The sequence below is a fragment of the Callospermophilus lateralis genome, unplaced genomic scaffold (genome assembly GCF_048772815.1).
Source record: "Callospermophilus lateralis isolate mCalLat2 unplaced genomic scaffold, mCalLat2.hap1 Scaffold_65, whole genome shotgun sequence".
Classification (NCBI taxonomy): domain Eukaryota; kingdom Metazoa; phylum Chordata; class Mammalia; order Rodentia; family Sciuridae; genus Callospermophilus; species Callospermophilus lateralis.
Genome location: NW_027514826.1, coordinates 5297898 through 5316464, shown reverse-complemented (window position 1 = coordinate 5316464; position 18567 = coordinate 5297898).

Genomic DNA, 18567 nt, shown 5'->3' with positions numbered 1-18567 from the left:
TTATGGTAGACTGGGTGGTTTATAAGCCACAGACACTCATTTTTCACAGTATGTAAGATCAAGGAACAAGGCAATTCAATGTTTGGTGAGGATATTTCTCTGGGCATCCCTCATGTATGCGCCTATGTACATGCATATACAACAGCAAGGAGCTTGGGGCTTTCCACCAAGCACAATCCTCATATTCTGCATTTCTACATGTCAAATTTGGGAACCACTCACTTTGACCCATCCCTGAAAGGCAGTCCCAGACCTCCTGTTGTGTTACTCTCTGAGCTACCTCTTTAAGGTAGGAGTGAAGCCTGCTTCTAATCTGTACTCTGGACTCTGCTCTCACCTCCTCAGCCCTGCCTGTACCCTGGTTAGAGCCAGGCCTTCCATTGTACCTGTACCTCCTTTTACTGATCTGTGACCTGATCATTATGTGCCAACACTTTTCCATGATCATTTGTGCTTTTTTCCCCTCTGTTCCCACAGCTACAATGAAGCTGCCATTTGCTAGCTGTATTACCTTAAACAAGTTAACTCGACACAGCTGAGCATCCCTGTCCTGCAACATGGATGTAAACATGGCTTCTTCTCATGGAGTTCTTATTGCCAGTAAAGGGGGCAGGGGACAAAAATCTCCAAAACAATAGTCCAGTACATGGTTATCAATGGCTCCTGATGTCATTAAATGTTACCATTACTAGCTGTCAATCTCACTTCACAACATGGGAACATAAATCCCTGAAAAGTAAAAAAAAAATAAAATAAGAAAGTTCAGTGGGCCCAGGTCTGCTCTGACTCTAGATTCCCTGCCCCCAATCAGAGCTCAGGCCCAGGATGAATACAACAGTGCCACATGAATAAAGGACTAATGTAAAGCTGATGAAGGCAGTTTCATGAATGAACAAAAGGGAAAGAATTGTGGGAAGGAGCCAAATCCTATATCTGACACCTGGGGAATCAGGAGGTTTTACCTTCACATTGACTCCCTCCTCTTGAGAATAAAACTGTACTGAAAACAGACCCACAAGACAGGTTAGTCATCAATGCTGACATTAAAGGACACTCTGGAAGTTACCGGGCTGTTTGGTGCATGTACAAGCAGTCAGAGCCACAGATTGAAAGATCTCAAATGGTTCACATGAGACCGTTTTCATCCTGCATCTTCATTCCCTGACTCAAACAATTTCAGGCTGAACTTGGACACTGAAGGTTCTGTGTGCTGGCAGGTGACATACCCAGAAAATAGCATCTAGACATCTTTTCACAAATTTACTCATTCTACTCAGCCATAAACAAGAATGGAATTATACCATTTGTGGGAAATGAATGAACCTAGAGATCATCAAATTAAATGAAATAAATTAGACTCAAAAAGTCAATTGTCAAGTGTTTTCTCTCATATTTGAAAGGTAAAAGGAAAAATGGAGTGAAAATAGAAGTGGATCTCAAAAAAATTGGAGAGAGAATAGTGGAGTTTAGACAGATGGAAGAGAAGATAAGAGAGATGATTCAGGCACTGAGAAATAAGACTGATCAATGATGTTATGCCCATACATGTATATGTCACAAATGAATATACTAATAAAATCACCAGTCCTTTTATGTATTTTTTGAAACAGGGTTTTTCTAAGTTATTCAAGGCTTTGCCAACAGACAAAAAGCTGGGTGCCCACAAAGCAAAAATACAAGGGCCTTTCATCCCCCTGGCTTATGTAGCATTCACTAGGCACCAAGTGCCAACTATCTATGACTTCATTTAATTCTCACCACAGTCTTGGGAAGCAAGTGGCATCAGCCCCATCTTAAAGATAAATAAATAGAAGTTGGGAGATGTTAAAGATGTATTCAAGCTGAGTGAGGTGGCACATGTCTGCAATCCCAGCAGATTAGGAGGCTGAGGCAGAAGGATTATGTGTTAAAAGCCAACCTCAGCAAAACTGAGGTGCTAAGCAACTCAGTGAGACACTGTCTGTAAATAAAATACAAAAGAAGACTGGGGATGTGACTCAGTGGTTATGAGCCCCTGAGTTCAATCACAAGTACCAAAGGAAAAAACTCTATTCAAGCCTCTAAAAATATATAAAAGCCACAATACAAATGTATAATATGTTCTCAAGACCTTGGTCCATTAACATTTATTTAATACTAGTCATAACATCTAGGAACCTCCCTGAAAGATTAATAAATCCAATGCTTAAGAGTACTCTCCAGAGATTATTGTTTCACTGATTGGAGCTAAAGTCTGGGTATCAGGGTAAATGAATCTAATGCTCACAATTAGGAATGGAATCACTTTTCTATTAAAAATCAGAGAAGCTTAAACAAAGAGATTGGACTCACCTGCTCAATGTTGTGTGTCAAGTCCACAGGAAAATCAGGGTGTATGTCTGTACTTCTGTAGCTCTCCAAAGAGCTCTCTGTGGCTCAAAACAAAAGGAGACTCCACAAAGCTGGGGGAGACACAAGCCAACCCCTCTGCCACAACTCACCCAACAATACTCCCAGAGAATAAGTGAACATATAGGAGATATTTCCAAGTGGTACCTTGATGATCAATTGGCATGATGCAAGGAAATAGGGCACAACCAACTTCAGCAAAGGCAGAGGTGTGGCTGGGCCAGGACAGGGGCTGGTATAGAGGATGGGGCACATAAAGCCCTGGGCTTCCTCCTCCACAAATGAGCCTTGCCTTATCACACAAATGCTTGTTCAACTAGTTATGCTCTTCTCCTATTTTATATTTCTCTTGCACATGGCTTTGGAGATCTCATGCTTTGGTATTTCTTATATTTTTTATGCATCTTTCAAACTATCCCAAAATCAACCATGTAGAATATTACCTGTACAGGTTATAGTTCTATTGTATTACCATTTAGTTCAAGTTTCCAAATCTCTCTGAAATACCCTTTTTATTTTTTATGACACTTTTATTAACCCTTCACATATTGACAATGGTTGTGATGAAGCAGTATTTTCTGATTTCAACACCTGGAATATCAGTGACCTGTTTAAAATGATTACACTTTCTTTTGATTCTCCATCACAAGTCTCCATTTTATTTTTTACACTTTATATAACTTTATATATAGTACACACAAGCCCAAGCTAATATTACATGGTTTCTCTAAGAGAAAGGGCAGACCTCCCCTCTACCACCATTAGTGAGTATGAGGGCTCATCACAGGTTCCTTAGGGTGGCCTTCCAGCATGTGCTCTGGCTCAGCTCCATGTTCAATCTTCCTGTGATCTCCTCAGCCTGTGGCCTTCAGTAGTTCTTCTTCTTCTTCTTCTTCTTCTTCTTCTTCTTCTTCTTCTTCTTCTTCTTCTTCTTCTTCTTCTTCTTCTTCTCCTTCTTCTTTTAAAATTTGAGATTAATTTTAATATTTTACACAGAGCCTGAATCACGAAACTGCCACTTTGAAAATGGTGGCATACAGAAACAAAAGTACCCAGAAAACCAGGTGCTTCATTTGGGAACAAGCTAGAGAAGAGGAGCCTATCACACACGATAGAGGTAGGACGCTCAGAGCCACAGTGGAACCATTGGAGGTGCCAGGAATCCCTCATGCCAAAGTTGAGGCATTGTAAATTGTTTAATGGGACTGGACTAATTTGATATTATGATCAGAATAATAGCAACTTTGACTGGGACATGATTCCAATTGAAATGTCATTCCAAATAAGTCCAGGAAAAAAGTTTGGAGACCAGCTCTCCAAGGATTGCTGTTATCCAACAAAGAAGAAAGTAAAATTAAAAGAAAGCTGACATGTTACACTGGGAAAGCCACAGTTCTGTGTTTTACAGAGGAATTTTTGTCATTTTTTATAGATATTCAAATTATAGGCCTGCAGAGACAGAACTTAAAGATGTCTTTCCTTAAAACGTGCAACTCTTTAGGCTGTTACCTGCACCACATGGCCTCCCTGGCCTCATCCATCTGGATAAGTGCCTCTGCATTCTTAGATTCAGAAGTAGTGTGCAGTTGGTTCATGGAAAGGCTGTGTAAGGAGGGAATTTTAGCATACTGGTGAGGTTTCTTGTAGCTGCAGAAGAGAGACTTCAGCTCCAACAGTTCTACTCAGCCTAGAAAACTGTGTTCTATATGGTACATTGAGGATATTTTCTTCTAACAATGTTTGCTTCATTAATTCATATCCTCCTAAAATAAGTCATTTTTAAAATAGGGAATGATAATTAATTTTAGTTTCCCATTTGTTCTAAGTTTAATGAGTTCTACTGATACAACATACATATGGAATGTCATCTAGAGATTTTAAACATTACTTATTTGTATACATATTATAAAAGTAGACATGAGTTTTAACTTGATATTTTATAAACCTTTATTTTATTTATTTTCATGTGGTGCTGAGGATCAAACCCAGGACTTCACACATACTAGGCAAGTGCTCAACCACTGTACCATATCTCCATTTGTAATTTAGCATTTTTTATTTATAAACTTGTTACTCTAATATTAATAAAAAATAGAACTACTAATGATGTGAATTTTATAATTTGACTAATTATAAGTTTTAAAATTTTTAGAAGGAAATGAGATTCTATGTTCAAAACTTCATTTTATAGAGAGCAATATCACAATGCCATAAACTACTTATATTTCTCATAAAGTCTTTGGATCCAATTTAACTCAAAAAAATTAAAAATTTCCTGACCCTGTACTCTCTCAGTTAAGAAATGACAAGTAAGAGGATTATGATAAAAGGGTTTGGAAGCACACTGAAAATTTTTGAAAAATCAAATGAACATGCTAGTAATTTCCCATTTTTGAATTAAAAATACACAGGAATATAATTTCCAAGTTTAGAGGAGGAATATTTGTGTTTATTATTTCTTTATGTATTAGTTTTCTGTGTGCTTATATACATACATATATGTCCTTTCGAATTTCTGTTACAATGAAAATGTCCGAATCTAATTTTTCTTAAAGGAACATTTAGGTCAGTGGAATCCCATCCTACCCTGATCACTGTACTTAAATTTCTGAAGTTTTCACAAACTCAGTTGTTTTTTAGTTGTGTTTGTTTTTGTTGTTGTTGTTGTTGTTTGTTTTTTGTTTGTTTGTTTGTTTGTTTTTTGCTTGTTGTTTGCTTCTTTAGCATGAACAAATAATTGTGAACCTATCTCCTTCTCTGATCACTGAAAAGCAATGAACAAGATGACACAGGAAAGTCAAAGTTGTGGGAAAGAAAAGCAGGACTTGAATTTTACATAACCACATCAATCAGAGAGACAGACTGCCCTGGAAGACTCCTTGGGTTTCCCAGTAATGACAGCTTGGCATCTGTGAAGAAGCACTCTCTGGTTTCCTGTTTCTTTCCTTTAAGATTCAACAGATCTTAACTTTATGAACCATATAAATTTATTGACCATCAACTATGTGAAATTTTAAGGCTAAACTCTGGGATGAAGAGTTCTTTAAGCCAATGTTCATTTTCTAGCTTGCAGGGTAATTGCTCTCTAATGTAGAAACTGTGTGATTACCAAGAATTTCTTAAAGAATTCTATAAATAGAAAGAGGCATATAATTTCAAATTACTCATATAAGCATATATTACATTAATACATATGAATAAATGAAGCATATGAGATCACAAAACAAAAACATGGATCTAAGACTCCTCACACAGCTATGAAAGTGCTGTAATTACAAAGCAAAATAATTGCCTTTTAGGTCCAAAGCATGAGGTTTCAATGTCCTGTAGCTAATAATGTCTATACCTTCTTTATTTCAAATTTATTGCTGTGCTTGCATTATTATATTTTTTTGAAGGATCATGTGTTGATCTAGTGTTTCATTTCAAACAAATCTCTAAAAAGTACTAAGAATTTTTCTTCTCACATCCATCACTCATAGTATTAGTACCATAGTTATATGGTGAATTTTGAGCCTAAAGGAGAAGTTTACTTAAAATTTAAAAATATGTGTCACTGAAAAGGTAGAAGATATATTATATTAAAGCTGACATTATTGTCTAGGAAATAGGAATATGCCAAAGAAATTATTTCCAGGTATTTTGCCATTTTTGATTTACTTATCTGTGTATAATAAATAAAGTTTAATTATATTTGCAGATTTATAAATGTGCCTTGAGAAAGAATATTAGTGTATTTTGCTTCTACATCTATGTCTAGAAAATTTACATAATATAACAAAAATTACATGATTTGTGTAGAAATGCTATTCACTGTATCTTTATAGTATTTTGGGTAGATTCATGGCTTTGGAATTTTTGCTTCAAATATATTTTGTCAAAAATAAACAGAAATTGTTCATAAAGCTTTTTGTTTTATATTATATCATCAATTTATGGTGACATTATTATTCTCTTTCAAGCACAACCATATATAAAAATAGTGATTCTTTTTCTTGGTGCCATGTTATCTTCCAAAATTCTTATCCTTTTTGAAAAACAATGATAATTTTGTAGTGCTGAATTACTTCCTTATAAAGCTATTTTATTTCCTCAAATTTAATCATGGATCTAAATTTATATTAAAATGTATTGAACATTTTTGATTGTGTATTATAAGCCCATAAACTAAGCTAAGTATTTTACATAATGATCCAGATCTTCAAATATACAAGTCTATTTTACCCACAATGAATTAAAGTAACAGTCAAAGAGAAACATAAAATGAGAAAAACATCCACAATGAAAAGAGGAGGAGATCTCCAGTGACAAAAGACTTCAAAGAACTTCTGGAAAACAAAAAAGTCTGGAAGCAGATTAAGGATGCATTTGAGTTCTAATTAGGGCTCCCAGGGAGGTAGACTAAGACCATGACTAGGCATCTTGGAAGTCCATGAGTGAGTATGCTTCAGATCAGCACAATGGAAATAAAGGGAAGGAAGCACGTTTGGGTGCACAAAATCTGGGGTTTCAGTCTGATCTCAAAGAAGGCTTCTGCTTCCTCAAAGTAAAATTTTGGAGCTGTCTTGCACTCTCATATTTGTTCCTACATTGAGACATGGAGTGTGATTTACATGAGTTCCAAACAGTCTTGAGTGTAGGAAGCCTTAAATGGTCATAGCCACAAAACTCTCTTCTCCTCATGAAAGTATTTTTAAAAGACCACTTTCAGCAATTGTCTGGCAAATGAGTCCTTCAGTCCTAATGGTGCCATAAAGCACAGTTCCCTATAGTGACACCACAAAAATTCACTTTTCAGTCTAAGTTCTGTACTTAGTTTATGGTACTGGTGAGACTTTATTCCTGAAGAAAACTTATAAGAAGGGAAAACAGTGCAATTAATTACAGTTTTGACAGCTGTGTTAATCAAATGTCATACTAATGGTCATCTTATGTCTCTTCTGCTGTTCATTTTAAATCCCCTAAAAATGTTTCTTTTGATCTCTATAACTTAGCTGATTGAGTGAAACTCATACTCTTCCCCAAATTATTTGAGCCTCCTCACCATAATTTTCTCAAGAAACAACTACTACCCTTTTTTAACCATTCCTGTAGGGCAAGTGAGTACTAAAAAGTAGAAAATAGGATTATCTGTTTTCCGATTGCATTATCTGATTTTTGTCATCATTGCAACATTGAATAAATGTCCTTCTGTTAAGGAGAATGAAGTGACCTAGCTAGGATTGTAATTTCTTCTCTTCCTTTCTGTTTTCTTAGTACGTAGAATTTAGAGTTCTCATGTGCAGTTTAAATTTCATTTGGAATCTTGTTAGACATCCTGTTGGAAAAGTGTCCTCTTAAATAATTAGAATTTCTAAAACTGGAGGATGCAGAAGAATGGTGTAAGAAAATATAATTGCCAAGTTGGTTAATGGAAATGATCGTGAGTGAGGACTCTTCAACTTTGACTTTCTGGCTCCTGGATGTATGTAGTCTATCTCTTGGTAGCACAAACTGATATAATAAAATTTAAGTCATGGTCTTAATCTACCTCCTGGAGAGCCCTAATTAGAACTCAATATTCAAGTATTCTACCATGCCAGTAGCTTTTTGTTTCTTTTGTAGATGATAATAGAGTTGATACCATGGTCATAGACCAATAGTAATATCTTTATTTTTGTTAAGTGTGGTCTAATTGAATTTTAGGCATAATCTCTTGACACTTCATTAGTGGTGTTTGCTTAGCATTTATTGTCTCTAAAAGCAAAAAGTAAAAAAAAAAGTTTGAGTTTTTCTGCTTAAAATTATTTCTCAGTTAAGAGGTCCACTTGTTATTTTATTATGAGAGAATGATGAAAAGAATTATGCTGTAACAAGAACCTAGAGATAGACCTCTCCTCCAAGCTGGCTGGATATTTGGAAGAGGTATTTGATAGATAAAATGCAGTTATGGAAACCATTATGGTACTCAGTCCTCATTCATCCTGTGCAGCATCCGAGGCTGGATAAAAATAACTAGCCAAGTCAAGTTTTCAACTTGGCTGTCTTGTTCAATGTCCATGATGTATGTGCTTTCGTATGTGATAGCATGAAATCCCATGATTTACACTGAATTGTCTCTCTCCTTATTAATGTACACCCCAAAATTTATAGTCATCAAAAGTTTCTTCTAGACCCTTGATCAAGTCTTGATTTCTTCCTATTAGTTTATGTACTTTATTACCTGAGGTAACTTCTTTATCCACATAAGATTAAGGATGAAGTGTGCTGCCAAGTATTCTGCTCTTTAGAATGAGTTTTTTTTTTTTTTCATTTTTTAAGGCTAACCCTGAAAGATATTGTACAATGGTCTTATTTTATTTCAGTTTACTTCTAAATGAAGAAAACTCATATTTATTTCTAGTAATATTTTTATAAAGGTTCACCAATTTCCTCTTCTATCTGATTCGCAAAAGGGACTTTTTTCCAAAGAAAGAAATGAATAGGTGTTGTACCATTTCTTTGTTCTGAAATTGATTGGGGTTTTCTGAAAAAAAGATTGTAACTTCAGTGACTATCTTCTTGGTTAGTTATTTACTTAGTTATTGGTCACACTCTACAAGTGTGGCCTCAGGGGAAATGCCAAGGAAGATATACAGTAAAATAAGTAGGAACTATCAATTGATTATACCTTTGTAACTTAAGTAAGGTTTTTGAAGTACTATATGACTTTCATATCTCTCTGCCTTCCATTTAAAATCAAAATATAAATTCATCTTTATTTTTATGTATCACCAATAACTTTCTAAAAATACAATTTACACCTATTTTTTTCTAATCCTGTTCATGATTTGTCTATTTTCTTGATTATATGATTTTTTTATAACTGATACTAACTTGATAATCTGTATCATTTCCTGGTTTACAAACACTTATGGATTTTTGTATCTTTTTTAGTTATATTTCACATCCAGTAATTAAGGGAAAGACCCCTTTCTGTCTGCTCCTCCCAGCCCTCCTCCAGCCTCTCAGCTTTCCAGACCCTTATGCAGTTGGTTGTAAATTCTACAAAATTTTTCACTATTTTTCAAGACTAAAAATAAATCAAAAACTTTAAGAAATACTTTGAAAAAATGTGCAGGGAGAAAGCAGCAACATATTTTTTCATAATTAGGCTTTTTAAATTTTTTTAACATTTGTCTGTATTTAATGTGGTTCAGCCACTGATACTTCATCAAAATAACAGTTTCTTTGCTGAGTTCAGGTGACCAAGGAATAGCCACACCCTCAGAACAAAACAAAACACAAACAAAAAAAACAAAGAAAAAAAAAACAACACAGAATCATCTTTAACCTTACTTTTTAAGGATGTTTCAGATCTCCATAAGATTCTGTGTTTAGTTGAATTTTAACTTCTTTTTGTTTTTTGAAGAGAGTGTGACTCTTGAACTTGAAACCTTTTATTATAAGTAACTTTGTGGTTTCTGATGAAGTTAAGGGGGTGAGAGGGTGAAGGGAAATTGGGGGATTCATTTGTATCATAACATGAAGTTTCCCACACAATCTGCTTTCAGGTGCCAGACTTCAAGTTTTTCTTACACTGGTATACTTTGATTATTTTTACTTCCCCTTTACCCAAAAGTTTTAACAGCATTTTATCAAACTGCACTTATTAAGAACAATTTTAAAAAATATAGTTATAGTTCACTTCACCAGTCTGCACTTATTGCTATGGTTTCACTCCACTGCTATGCCACTTTTTGGTGTCTGAAAAATAAACATAGTATTTTCCATATTTTACCCAGTTTCCTATAAGTATATACTGGAAAGAAAATCAGGTCTGGAAATATTCCACTTTGATTGAAAGCTATATTCAAGAAAATAAAATTTAAATATGCTAAATATATCTCCACAATTTCTCAAGTAGCTACGCTTAAAAAAAAAAAAAAAAAAGAGAGAGAGAATATCCTGAAAAGAAAAACCATGGTCAGCTTCAAGAAAGCAAGAATAGAACCCAAGTATTTATCACTAATGATGGATTATAGATAATAAATACATAATAACCTCATGATTTAAAGGAAAACTAGTATTCAATCTGGTATTCTAAACTGAAGAAGACTGTCCTTTAATGATGAATAAAAATATATTTTCATAAATGATAAAATTCTAAAAATCTATTTTCTGTGCCTAATTTCAAAGAGAGTTACTCAATATAGAAGAAATATAAAACAAAGGGAGCTGAATTTGTGGACGAAACAGTGGCTGTAACTACAGAGCTGAAGAAAGTTATGCTGATTCTTCAGTAGACTTTGAAAATGGTTTTGTTAGCATACCTCAGTCCTACCTTCAAAATGATGATTTAATAGAAATATTAGCTAGTGAGTAGTCAAGTGACTGAATGTAGCAAAAGTTAGAAGATTCTAGTGATCTATTTTCCTCACCACACACCCACAAAAAAATGAATATTAGAAAATACAGAAAAAACAAATTCAGGAAAAAGAAAGTAAAATCCCAATAAACACAAATAATGGAAAGTCAAATTCTGCATATGAAATACAGTAAAATGTGCAATTTTTTAACATTTGATGGGATAGAAGAAAGTAGTATTGATTGTTCTTGATGGGAAGAACATCCCTCCATGAGCAACATTCATGTCCTGATATTGGATGTCAGAAAGGCTAATAAATTAGACAAAGAAATCATTCTTACTTCTGGTGTGTGTTTTGCGATGAAAACTATTTTAAAGTCAAATCTTTGAAAATTCCTACTGGTTTTTAAACTTTATAAATTTTATGTAGACAAAGAATGCAACACATAATTATTTTTAAAAGAGAATAACTAACTGATGAAGCATGACCACAGGGACTTGTAACTATTAAATAATAGAGTGGGGTGTATTGGTATGTACAAATGCTGATACTCAGAAAAAATAAAGTGTCCAATGTAGATCAAGCAGGAAATCACAGAACACATATCATCATGATTACATAAATGATAACCAATTAAACACTAAAGCCTTTTAATATTTGACTCTTTGACCTTAAGAGAAAGAAATGGCCCCATAAGCTAAATTGTTTTTCCTCCCTCTCTCATTGCAATTGGAGAAAATAATGGGAATCCTTAATACTTTGTGAAGGGTTTTCTATGTATATATTATAAAATAATGATCAATATCAGACAACTAGTAGTAGGTATTGCTAAATTTAGTTGCCTTTTAGAACTTTACATAGTTGCAGATAGAGTGGAGGTTACTGATTTGGGTGTAAATTTTGGAAACTACTGTTTTATATAGTCCTGGGGATTGAACCCAGGGGTAATTTATTACTCATATATATTCACAATTCTTCAGTATTTTATTTTGAGACCTGGTCTCAGTTACCAAGGCTGGCCTTGAAGTTTTGATCCTTCTGCCTCAGAAACTATGATTTTTGAGATTACAGGTGTGTACCACCACATCAAGCCTGGACACTACCTTTTATTTTTTTACACGAATCTAATAATCAAAACTATTTTAAATATCCCTGCTTTTTCTTTGTTATAAAATATTCAATACTACCTTCCCAAATTGGTTTTCACCATCACATTCTTTTTTTTTCAAAAGGGCAATCTTCATGTTGTATAGTTATACATTTTTTTTACCATAAAAATATACTCAATAGATTGTATTCTGAGTTAGCAAGTCAATTTTATATGTTTCAGAAAAACAAATTGCCATAAATTGTTCTGGTCATGCTCTTAATAGTAGTACCTTTCTCTTAGTCATCATCAAAAAAATAGGAGAAAATTTAGTAAAGTCAAAAGCTAAGATTCAACAATTGGCTAGTTGTTTCAACCAGATGTTTAGATTTGATTGATTCTCTTAACATTTCTTATTCTGATTGTTCTGATGGCTTTTCCTATGATATTTAATAGCTCAATTTAAAAGCACTAGTTTATGTGAAAAGTGGATACTAAGGGAAATAAATATCTGGAATAAATTAATATTACTCAATACGTTTCTGATGATTATATACAGCTTCCTCCTACCATTCTGAGATTGCAATTCATAGTTTTAAATGACTTCTATTCCTCACTATATTTCACTAATCAGCACATGCAGAAATAATTTCTCAACAAATTTATATTAAATAAGTAGCAATTTATAGAAAATCAGATGTACTTCACACATGTGAAATTAAAAAAAAAATATATGTGGCATTTTGCCAAAGAATACTTGGCATATTCAAAGAATAAAATGAAGAAATATTGCTTTCCTTTATGTCATAGGGCATAGTTTATTGTCATGTTTTTTTCAAAAAAGCATTGACAGGGTTCTGGGGATGTGGCTCAAGCGGTTGTGCACTCACCTGGCATGAGTGTGGCCCAGGTTTGATCCTTAGCACCACATACAAACTAAGATGTTGTGTCCACCGAAAACTAAAAAATAAATATTAAAAAAATTCCTCTCTCTCTCTCTCTCTCTCTCTCTCTCTCTCTCTCTCTCTAAAAATTGACAGTTTCTTTATGAAAAAATAGTTGTTATTGTTTAACATAAATTTTACTTGAATTTTTTAAAAATTTTTACCCATTTGAACACTGAGAAGGTATTTGCTGTGGTCAAATACAGTGAGATACTGTTGTAAAATGCATATCTGAAACATTTGCAATTGTTTTCATTTTATATAATACATCATGCACACTCAGCACGAGAAGAGGTTGCTCATTAATTTTGGTATTAATACTGGGTTAAGTACATTGAAAAGATGCTGAGAAAATTACTTCTATAATGGTAGGATCTCCCAATTCTTTGTTTTCTTTTTTCCTGTGGTGCTTCTGCTATTGATATTAGTATGTTAACTTTAATTTGAATTGTTCATACAGTTTCTTAAAACATAAGACACTTAGAATTGAGGAAGTCACATATAGCATGTTTATTTCATAAACTGATATAAGATTCAATAAAAGACTTCAGCATTATTAATGCACATTTTATCAAAATTACATTAAATCACAATGTGAGATAGAGTATTAAAATTTTATATAGCTAAAGGTTTTTTAACAATGAATTATAGGCACCCTAAGCAAGTATGTAGTTCCAATTATTCATTTGCTTAACTTCATTCATTCATAATATAATAGTGGATAAAAACCACACATCAGAGTGTATGTTTTCGAAAAAAAATTGTTTGGAGAATTACTAACAATGCAGCATGCAATTTTTATTTATTATTGGTTCATCATACCCACATCTTACCCACATAGTAAGATTGTTATAATATTCAATAAGTTGTAGCTAAAAACATGAAATACCACATATCATATTGTACAGATTATATATATATATTCTTGTATTATGCTTCATCCTTTTCACAAATATTTATCAGGAATTTACTATATGCTAATTAGAACCAAGTTCATCCTAATTATTTCAGATAATTAAAAAAATAAAACCTACAAGACCTCATTTGAAAAGGACAATATCGATTTCAGAAGTAACTACTGTTTCTCTAGTGAATAAAGTATATAGGAATCTGCTAAGGTGTTGGGGTATGCAATTATATTCAGGATTCATCAGAGAGTGCATATGAAAAAAAACATACTATTTATCATGTTATATAAATGAAGTAAAATATCATACCAAAAGGTTAAAAAAATTAACTTTTGGGGAAAAAAATCAAAAGGGTGCACTAGTATTTGAAATAAGCTAATAATTAATTTTACCATAATTAGTTGTTTCTGGGTTTCATTTCACACTTTAATTATCTATCCATTTTGTTAAGTATCCCTAGGGTGTTATTTGAAATTATTGGCATTCAGTGAATAATGCCACCAATTTTCTGTTCTGCAATATTAAAGAACTATTTCAAATTTATTGAAATGAATAGCTCTGTTTAAAGGTAACAATAGTTTTTCAATGTAGAAATTACTACGATAAATTTAGGTGTTCCCAAAAAGTCTTTAACAACCATATTTGATGCATTTGTTTCTAGATTGTCATAGATCCCTCCTAGTAAATTCTGAGATGTGTGAGAGGTTCAACAAGCATAGAAATTTGCTTATGAAAAATAAGCCATGTTATACATGGGAAGTAAAAAAGAAAAGATGCAAAAGTCCTCCTCTAAACTTGTATATGCTGATACTACACAAGGTTATTCCAATGATGTCTGGTTTGGGGTAAGGAAGCAGCTTTTCTTATACATTAGGACACAAAGTTCATGTGCTGGCATTCCCATTTACAATGTAATAGAAATTCATTGGATTGCAAAAAGGGCCTTTGGTCCAAATCCTAAAATCACTATTCTTCCTTACCCTAGACTGGAATTCTGCCTACTCTCTCTATTTCACTGCAAGTTCTCTTTTACATTCAGTAGTCCCAGGTACAAGATCTCAGGCCATTGTCTATGGATTTAGAGGATTCATCTTTGCAGAACAGAATTCAAAACTATGTATCCAAATCAAGGGCCCAACAAACTTGTGTGCTTCAGATCTTACCTAGTTTTCTATTTTCATACTTACATTTCCCCTTACATTCATATAAATATCCCAGTTGCCTAATACCCGTATTCATCCAGCAGAATGACTCCTAACCCAAATCGAACATGATATGTCCCTTAACCATACTCTGTTCCCTCAATCTATTTTCACATAACAGCAGGTCCTGAGTTGATCTTGCCATACAGGTATGTAGGGAATCCTACAGCTGCTGAGAAGCTCAAACGTAGATGCAGAAATGATTGCTGGAGCAAATGTAGGCAGCTAGGTAGGACCTGTGAGGTCTAAAGTCATCTTCCCTGGCCAACAACCCAGTCAGGATGAAGGGATGAGGCTGAATAAGCCTCTTTCTTCTCAATGCAAGGAAGATGGACACAATCAGGTTTCTGTGGATTGCTGATCCTGGGCTCCTAGGGTATATAGACCTTTATGTCTTGTGAAAATGTCACAGGAAGGTGGGGCAGCCTTCATCTCATGGGACCCTTGGAAACAACTGTTAGGACAAAGTGGTTGCCAAGGCAGTGACCACATTCACTTCCCTGAGAAAGAGACCTCACCTCACTTAGTTGGTGATGGAACTCTCTGAACTTGGGATCCAGGAGGCAAGGCATCCAGAGGCACTTCCACTCCCAGTGGGTTCACTTAATTGTCTGTACCAAGGCCAGAGTCATTCTTAGTTGGTACCTAGTGATGTGTGGATAGCCAAATGCCTTGAATGGTCTCAACAGGGGCCTTTCCTGAGAAAGAAGTGTTGGCTCATTGCTGGCTCCTGACAACTACACAGAGATGGCCAAGGAGACCAGAGCTGAGACAGGACAGGCCACTGCTGAGGAACATATTTTCACCCACCAGTCAGAGGACAGAGTGGATAGATGCAGACCAAATACAGGGGTGGTTTGTGTGTCTCAGTGGGTGTGTGTTTCAATTTGTCGTTTTGTCTCATGTTCTGAGAATATGAATGAAAAACTTTGTTGTTGTTGTTGGTTTGAAATGGACTGTTAACTAGTGAGCCTTGTTATGTCAGTGGATCCCACTGGGTTTGTGGTTAAAGAGAGTAGAGAGAAGAATGCAGCCATGAATGTGTCCTGTCTAGTGGAAATCTTTGCAGGACTCCTCATGGCCAATTTATGAATGGACTGCTGCTTGCCTTGCAGATGGGCAACACCTACCAAGACCCTAAGTTCCTGTATTCTTCCAGAATTTTGGCTACTCTCTGAAGGGTTTCGAGGTTTTGTGTCCAAGATGTGTACCACATTCAAGCTCTGTGACATGGCCATGGACTGGATTGCTGAAGGGCATGCCAAGCATCTCAGGAAACTCAAAAATTAGCATGACTGGTAAGGATCTCTCTGGAGAATCCCTGCTTGGATAGATAGTAACCCAAGTTACATGATCAGGAGCTGTCAGTGCTACAGTGTTCAACTAAAGAAAAGTTTTTCTCCAGGCTTCCTTTTTCCCTATTGTTCTGTTACCCTGAATGTCATGGATGTGTTTGCCTTAGGGCACTCCTTTGGGACTCCTCAAGAAAACAGTTTCAAATGGAAATGAAGAGGCCTAATCTGTGCCTTTGAAGTAAAGTGCTTTGTAAAAGCTGTGTCTGTATCAGACTCTTGGCCCTGTGTGTGGCTGTGAATTACATTCTCAACACCCCAGGAAACTCAAGAAAAATCCCATGTGTTCATCCCAATCTAAAAGGATGAAAAAGAAGTGTACTACTGGATGAAGTCTCTTGCCTTCCTCTGGTCAGGCTCCTGACCCCTATGAAGTCAGAACAGGGATCCTCTGGGTCAAATGAGTTGTTGCAAGCCCTCCAGTAACTAGCAAACAGGTGTTTGGGTTTTTTTCATGAGTCCAGTACACATAAAGAATCTACCCCTGGAAGGCAGGAGGCCTCTAATTTGAGAAGCAGAGTAGTATTAACTACAGGCCCATTTTATCTATCCTGTTTCTCAGGAAGGGTGTCCAGGCCAACATGACATTTGGCATATAATGGGCATGAGAGCTTTCTTTGCACACCTTCTAAGGCTTCTCACCCTATAGAAACCCCCAGCCAGAATGTTATGATGAGTGTCTGTATGGAAGAAGATGAGGGCCATGTGGGAGTGTTTTTGTTAGAATAGTGGTCTTTTGTGTAGTGGTTGGAAAAGATGACTGGGTCCACCTCAGCTTGAACTCTGGTGTGATGCCATTAGAGAAGGAGCACTGGAACTGATCTCAGAGAACTATTGCCATGAATTGTGTTGGGATTTTAGAAGGCCAGGCATTAGGGGAGCCTTTATAAACTGACATCTAGGCTGAGGGTAGCTTTCTCCACGGCACTGGGAATCTCAGCCAGGATTTCACATGATTTTGCTGTTAAAGCCTTCTCAGCTATAGTTGAGAGCCAAAACTCACAGGAACCTCAGATTTTAGACCCCAATGGGCCTGGATTCCTGTGACTCTTCCCCACCCCTTGGAAACCTTGCCTGCATGCGATCAAGAGAGCTTTTACTGAAAGGAGATTCCTCAACACTCAATGGCTCCTGAATGAATCAAAACACACAGTGTCCACTTCTTCATTCTTGAAATATGGCTAGGCCAATACCATGAAGTTTTTGAGAATCCCTTGACCAGAAATCCTGGAGGACCTTTAGATCTCCTGTTGCTCATCATGACTGAACCAGCGAGTGCCATTTTTGACTGAGTGGAATTCATGACCAAGGTGAAGAACAGAGAGGCCAGTGAGTAGGAGCCAGCAGGGAACTGGGCCAGGAGCAATGGAGTGCAGGTCTGTGATCCAACATCTGTTGCGGGCCCCTGTGGTTCTGTCATTGGCTTCCAAATGACATGTGACTGACAAGGTGCACCCAATAGGCCCAAAAATATAAAGGCATGTTGTTGTGGGGAGAGGATTTGGTGCGATGTTCAAAAACAACTTGCTATGCTCAAGTGGGAAAGATATATGGGGTAACAGGCCAGTTTGTGTTTTTGCCTTCAGACCCCAACTCACCCCACGTGGCAGATCTCCCTCCAGCACTGTGTCCTGGTTGACCTTTTTGTATTTCAAAAACAAACACCAATTTTCCAGGGAAGCTGTAAGAAATGCCATTAAAACTGGGCTTTGAGCCAAAGGCTTCACAATGCACCCAGGGAGAAATTCATACCCCAATGGCCACAGTTACCTGCATAGATAGGATTCAGCTCAGCTGCTTCCTGTTTCTATTGGAAAATATGAACCCATGTCCTCCTGTTCACATAGACTCAGACCAAGCTTTCATGATTTCACTACAAAGGAAGCTAAAACACAAAGCTATATTTCTAGTGGATGGATGACAGAGGCTGATAGTCAAAAAGTCATTAGGCCAGCAAAGTTCCATGTTTGTGGAATGTTTACCCTGTCCTCTACTTTTGGGATCTCTTCTGCCACACCCAAGTTTGTGAGCTCCTCAGAATTTCCAATTCCAGATATGTATTCACAGATTTTTTTCCTCTTCTCCTCTCATTGTGTCTTCTTTGGGGCGATAGTAATGTCCAGGCATTGTGGTGGATGACAGTGGAAGATTTTTATGTGCCACGTGTTCCCATATGTATTAGACTCATTTTCCGTTTTGCCATTTGAAATATTAAATCTCAGAAACTAACCCATAACCTTCTAGGCTCTGACTACTTATCCTAAGATCGATAAAAATAATGCTAAAGGAATAGAAGTAGAGCATTTGATAGGAGGCATGGTGTATACTAGAACTTCCCTTTTGCTTCTTCAGAGATGCA